This window comes from Dendrobium catenatum, unplaced genomic scaffold (assembly GCF_001605985.2).
Source record: "Dendrobium catenatum unplaced genomic scaffold, ASM160598v2 fragScaff_scaffold_1067, whole genome shotgun sequence".
Classification (NCBI taxonomy): Eukaryota; Viridiplantae; Streptophyta; class Magnoliopsida; order Asparagales; family Orchidaceae; genus Dendrobium; species Dendrobium catenatum.
In genome coordinates, this window is record NW_021319529.1 from 649,305 (window position 1) to 656,288 (window position 6,984).

At 39.2% G+C, this 6,984-nt stretch overlaps 1 pseudogene; it reads left to right on the forward strand.

Moving 5' to 3' along the window:
• Positions 1 to 227: 227 nt before the first annotated feature.
• On the forward strand, positions 228 to 573 carry LOC110091803 (annotated as a pseudogene).
• The last annotated feature ends 6,411 nt before the right edge of the window (positions 574 to 6,984 follow it).

Consider the following 6,984-nt stretch of genomic DNA (forward strand, 5'->3'; position numbering starts at 1 on the left):
TGAAAAATAAAAATGTCAAAAAAAGACACTTCTTTGAGCCACATGGTCGGGTGCAGCCAATGTCTTTCTTGGTTGAAGGAGTCAAGGATAGGACGAGTTCGTATAATGATTGTCATCTATGAATATACGAAGTTTGACTGTTCACATTATTAATTTTTTTTTCCATTATACTTCTCCACGAGCAAGGATCACCATGAGCAGAGCGAGAGAGAAAAAAAAGTTTTGTGATGTCATAATTTGCTCCTATTTTGATCTATTTAGGGATTAGTATACTTATTTCTTTGATGTCACTCACTCTCCTTTTCCATTTGATTCCAATAGTTTGACCTATCAAAAAGAATTGTTAGCCTATGAATGTGGTTATAATCCCTCGAGTGATTCCCATTTTGATATATAATTTTATTTGATTTCTATTTTTTTTTTGTTATCCCTGATTTGAAAGTCACCTTTTCATCTCCTTGGGCAGTACCTCCCAAAAAGATTGATCCATTTGGATCTTGGTCCATAATGGTCTTTTTCTTGATTTTGAAGATTAGATCTCTCTATGAATGGAAAAGGGATGCTTTGGAATGAGAGAAAGCACTAGTGAAAGGGCAAAGGGGTAAAGAAAATAGGAAAAAGGGATGCCTACTTTCAATCAAATGATTCACCATGATAGAGAAGAAAAATAGTGCATAGAGCATACTTAAGCTTTGGATCAATGTCCCCATAAGAAATGAATATGTCTATGTGATTTGACGAGAACAACAAAAAAACCAAATTAAGCTCTACATAAGATAGCCAAAGTACGATTGAGCACTCGATCTGATGTAATTGCTCATATTCCAAATGAAGGCCATAAGTCATAAGAAAAATCCATAATCTTAGTGAGAGGAGGCAAAGTAAAAGATTCACCAGGTGGGAAATCCCATTGTATTCAGGAAGTCAAGGATTTGCTAGGAATTATAGATTATTGAAGGGTCAGATTTTAAATGTAGGTTTCATTACTACAAGTAATGTGGTCTTCATAAGTTGGTATCTGCCCGCCATAGATAACATCAGTTACTTCCAGCCCAAGAGCATAGCAAAAACTTTCTCAACCAGTGGTTGGTAGTGAACTTTGTTCAGCTTGCAAGTGCTAAGAGGAAGACCTAAACATTTAAAAGGGAATGCCACCACAACCATTCCCAAAAGACTAGCAATGTTATAATCTTTTGCTCCTTTGAAGAAGTATATATTGCTCTTGTTCCAGTTTACTGCAAACCCTATCCTTTCCTAGATGGAAATTGGAGTTTCAATTGAGTTTAGTCAGGGCCTTTTCCTCTTACTAATGTTAATCGACCATTTTCAAATATACTAGCTGTTCTCTTCCTCAAACAAACAATCAATTCTCTTAATCTTAAGACCAGATTGATTGAATGGAGCGAGTAGCTAGTCTATCCTACCATGGTTCATTCATTCAAAATTGACACATCTGTGTTTTAATAGACAAGCTATGTGAAAGATGCCTCAACACTCTGTGACAACTTAGCAGCAGAGAAAAAAGATGTCGATTATTCTCGGGCAAAGCTAGATTCCATTCCTAAACCTGTTTCTTATAGAAAGATCCAAATTTTGAATTCAATTTTTAGTTCAATTAGAAGTCTACTCTCCCTTAAAAGATATACCCTAATAATAAATTATATTAAACTATCCAAATATATGGTAATAGCTAACCTTAAGGATTATGAAGAATTTTATATTTCCAATTCTATTTATTTTCCCTCCCATTGGAGCAGTTATAAATTAAAGAAATAGGCACAGAAACCTTATCAATTTTTTTTTTTGAGAAAATGCAATGAACAATTTATTAAAACAACTAAGTACAAATATATTCCTCCTTTAACATAAGAAGAAAGGAAGGAGGAATGCTAATATCACTAACCTCTTTCCAAAAAAAATCTGAAACTAGAGCAAAGTTAGCACAAACATCGGCTAACTTATTATTCTCTTCTAGAAAAAGAAAAAATAACTTGCTTAAATCCTTTAAGAATATTTAAATCCTCCGGTTTTAGATATTCTTCTGAAATAAAATTGTTCTGAAGAGCCCTCTGAAAAAGAAGTATGACATTATGATTGTCTCCTTCAATCCTAATGCCTTTAGCATCAAGCATCCAATCTTGAACATAATTTCTTTAAAAAAGAATAGAAAGTATTTTAACTTGTGCAATATCCCAATATGTAAGGCTGAATCCGAATACCCCATAGAATCTTCCCTTGTCATCTCTGAATAAACCTCCAACTCTGGCTAAATTATTAGTGTATAAAGAAGCATCAACATTACATTTAATGCAACCAGTAGGTGGAGGAAGCCAAGAGGACTTTCCCAACACATCGTGCTGATTAGCTTCCCAGTTCTCCCATACTAGATTATTTTGAAAGGATCCAATTGCATAGGTTAATGCAATTGGCAGTTAGAGACATTTAATAACTAAAAAATGACTAAAACACTATTATTATTTTGTTAGAGACATTCGAAATGAGAAAATATCACAATCGTGCTACATACCCTATTGATTCCTTAGTTTATGGATAGTCTATTACTCCTTTGAGGATGGCGTTACTGTCGTACCATAACATTGCATCATAACCATGGTAGTAGTTGCTGAACTACTGGGATAAGAGAGGACACCCCCTTGTTCCTACTCCTCTTCATTTGCTTTGGGGATAGAGGTCCAACGTTAGGTAACAACATGCACAAGCAAAGCACTTGACCAAAGCGGAACAACGCTTCTACTACTCCACCGAAGAGCCGTTTGTAATGATAAGCGAGGGATGTTGTGAAGGGTGGGAGGGAAAAGAAAGAGAATTTACCTATTTATAGAGTGATCTTTTCATAGAATATATATATAGAGTCTATGTCATCAATCTTTTATTTCATCTTATTTCTATCTTTATCTTTATATCTATCTAAAGGTGACTCAATTAGGGACCAACTGGCATAACACACACTGAAATGTGGGAGTTTAAGGTATTTGAAATGAATTTTTTTCATGTACAAAATTTTTTCGTTAAGTGTTGACCTCATTTTTGTATGAGGTCACTAAGGCCCTTCCAAACTCCAAATCAATCCTAGATCCCAGGATCCACTCTAGACTTTAAGATTCTTTCTTAGAGCCAGACCTTAGGGCCTACTCTAGAGCTTAAGGTTCTTTTCTAGATCCAAGCCCTTAGGGCCTACTCTAGAGCTTAGGATTCTTCTATATCCCAAATTCTAGAGCTCCTCTAGATCCTAGATCTTAGGATTCCTCCAGATCCCAGGACCAATCCAGACTCAAATCAATCCCAACCTTTGATCAACTCTAACCTCAAATCAATCCCTACCTTTGATCAACTCCAACCCCAAATCAATCCCTACCTTTGATCAACTCCAACTTCAAATTAACCCCTATCCTTGATCAATTCAAATTTCAAACCTCATTCAATTCAAATCCAAATTAATTTAAGCTTCAAACACATCCAAACTTTGACCCAATCAACTTGAGAATCCAAACTTCAATCTAGACTTTGATCCTACCTTTAATCTAGCTTTGACCTTTCCCATTCATTAACAATCACAACATGATTGTAAATGATTTGGATACTTCAATATTAATCATTCAAACTTAAAATCCATTCCAAATCCAGAAATCCATACTCAAATCCAAAGTCTTAAGGCCCTGTCCTTAAGACCTTTTTCAAAGATTTTTCAAATATTTAAAAACCCAGTTAAATGACCTCTGATTCAGAGTCTATCACTTACAAAGTGATAAGACATGTCTCTGGAGGATACCCTTCAAATTTGAGCCCATTTTGAGGTCCCTAACCTCATAATCTAAATCAAAATTCAAAGGCTGTAAAACCTTCAAATATTTACATCCTATGCCATTGGACCTAACACCTTGAAGATTTTGATCTTGGAGCCCTCATCAAAGCCTCCAATCACTTCCAGACCCTTGATTGTAACCCATTGAGCAGTAAACTGCATTTTTCAGACCCATTTTTGACCCTAGTTGACCAATGGGTCAAAATTGACCAAAATACCCCCTATGGGATTTCAAATGCCCATTTCAACTCAAATCAATTCCAAATTCTTTGAAACCACTTTCAACAAGTTTAAAATATCAAACTCAACTTGCTGAGCTTAAACCCAAACCTTGGGTCAACCTGGCTGACCAAGTCAAACAAGTTTGACCCATTAACCCATACACCCTTCTCTTTCAAATCTTTGAATCAAGTCCATTCCAAGTCCTTTTTAATGTAAGGGATGACCCCTTGGGTACCCAAGAGACCTCTCTTGGAGACCCAAGCCTTGGGCTCACTTGGGTTAGCCATATAGCTTGACCCAAGTGACCAAAGAGAGGTCTCCCTTGAGCCATCTCTTAACCTTAATCAAATTAAATCCAAATCAAGGTGTTATTGGGTTCCCATTGACCCAATACACCTTCTTTGACCAGCCCAACCCTTGGGCTCACTTGGGTCAAGAGTTAGGCTAACCCAAAGTGCCCAAGATCACTTGGGATTGAGCCAATTCTTAACCTAAGCCCAATTGAACTTGATCAACACCTCCCATAGGTGGCCCTAGGTCTAGCACACCTCCTCTAGCCAGCCCATGCTCTGGGCTAACCTGGGTCAGGTTTTAGGCTAACCCAAAGTGCCAAAAACACATGGACCCGAGCCATCTTCCAACTCATATCAAATTGGACCTAATTTCCACTTGCATTGGGTCCACCAGACCCAGACCCACTTCCCACCTCAAGCCCAAGGTCTGGCCTGACCTGGGTTGAGCCCAAATTGACCCAAACCGAGTAGATTTGCATCAACCCAAGCCATCTTTTAACCCAGACCAAATTGGATCCAATTGCCAATTGCATTGGGTACACCAGACCCAGACCTATCTCCCATACCAAACCCATGGTTTACCTGACCTGGATCGAGCTCAATTCGATTCGAACCGGGCAGGTTTGGGTCCAATCCACTCACCAACTAAATCCAGACATTCTCAGGCCAAATTGACTCCACCCTCGACTCCAGCATGTCCCCATCAGCCCCCCCCAGTCAACCCAACCCAAACCATGGCCGGCGGTAGTCAGAACCAATGGAAAACGAGTTCCAGTGGTCCCCCTCAGACAACCCCTGGATTAAAGCTGCTGCCCACCAGTTTGATCCCCATGACCTCCCTAGGACGTCGCAATCTTCCACCTGGCATCAATCCGAGCCCCCTCCAGCTCAATCTCGGTCGTCTAAGCCCGCGAGAGGTGGCCGAATAGGCTCGAGCTTCCCAGACTGCCAGAAGCATCCTCAATCGCTCGAAATCGTTTCCCAGAGCTCCTTCGACCACCCAGGCTCTCCCTTCGAGCTCCTAAATCGATCGCTTCACTCGTTCGAGCGAGCGCCCGTGAAAGCTTCCGGCATCCCGCTCGAAGTCGCACCTCTGGCCGTCCTCTAGTCCCGACGTCTGAAGGAGATCAGTTCGCCATCATCCCCTAAAGCTTCCTGATAGAGAAGCTCATTCGTTGTGACTTTCTCTACGGTAATCCCTTCATCCCGAGCTCCCTAGCTAGGTAATCCGGTCAAGTGTGAAGGAAACCTTCACCTCAATGGATTTGCACCGTTGGATTGAAGGTTTCCACTGTCCTGATCCTCCCTATAAAATTTCAGCGGAGTTCACCAACGGGATCGACCGGATCACGTCGGAGAAGCCTTACGGTCTCGGATAGGTGCGGGAGGTTGAAGACGCAATCTCAGACGTTGATTCCGATCAATGGCTCGGATTAGATCTCGCGGTATCAGAGCGAGTTTAATCCCAGCCGTCCGATCCGCCATCCGACGGCTGTGGTTAATCGGACCGTTAATGGTTAGCACCAATGATTGCCCAGCCAATCGGCGCGTGGCGCGTGTAAAGGGGCGCTGACTGTGTAATGGCCGAATTAATAATTCGAGAAATTCAAGGGAACTTCAAAAAATCATAACTCCCTCCACACTTGTCCAAATTTGGTGTTCTTAGGCTCAATGGAAAATTCTCAGGGAGATCTACAAAAGCCCCATAGTTCCAGGCCCTGGTTAGGTCAGAATTAGGTTTAATTTCAATTTGAGCATTTTATCAATTTCTTTAATTACTCTTTAAATATAAGTTCACCAGGCCTATAATTTTGAGAGATTGAAATTCAATATGTTTTTGACATGTCCAAATTTTATCTCCCCATTTTAAGATGTTCAAGGGCATTTTCCCCACATTTTAAGTTTAAGGGTCATGGTTTGACCCTTATATTCAAAATAGGGTATAGACCTATCCAATGGGATTTAGGGTGTGATTCTTTGTCCGATGATGATGTGTAGGATAAGGAGTGTAGAGCCACTAATTTTGCCCCAATCTAAGCTTAGGATAGACCCCTATAGTGATTTGAAGGTGACGTAGAGCTCACATTGGGTGGTTTAGTTAACTACCTTAGAGTACTACATTTGAGTTCAAATTTGATGGGTTTAATACTGAGGGTCAGGTGATCCTATGGTCCAAATTTCATCAAATTTGGAGTTCATTTGGTTCTTCAACTAGGAGCCTAAAAAATCCTTCTTAGAAATGGCTTATTAACCCTAATCAATTGATAATGAACTGTCTTTAACTCATAAAATCTATTAAAATGTTTATAATTTTCCCTAGTTAATCCCCTAATTAATGAGAATTGAAACCCTCTTAAATTTACTTCTATATTTGTCTTAATTTAGTCTTTAGGTAAAATCAAGGGTTAATCAGTTTTAATTAATCCAAAAAACATTAAAAATCTCAAAAGGGCTTTAAACACTTGATGATCTATCCTTAGGTCATTTGTGACCTTTGGAACTGATTTCAAGAAGTTTGGGACTCATTTGGGTTCAAATCCTTAAGCAGCCCCTTAGTTGTAATAATTTGGTAATCCCTATGAATATGTATAACTTCTAAAATCCACTATTAATTATAGAAAAATTTAAACTAATCAAACTCAATGG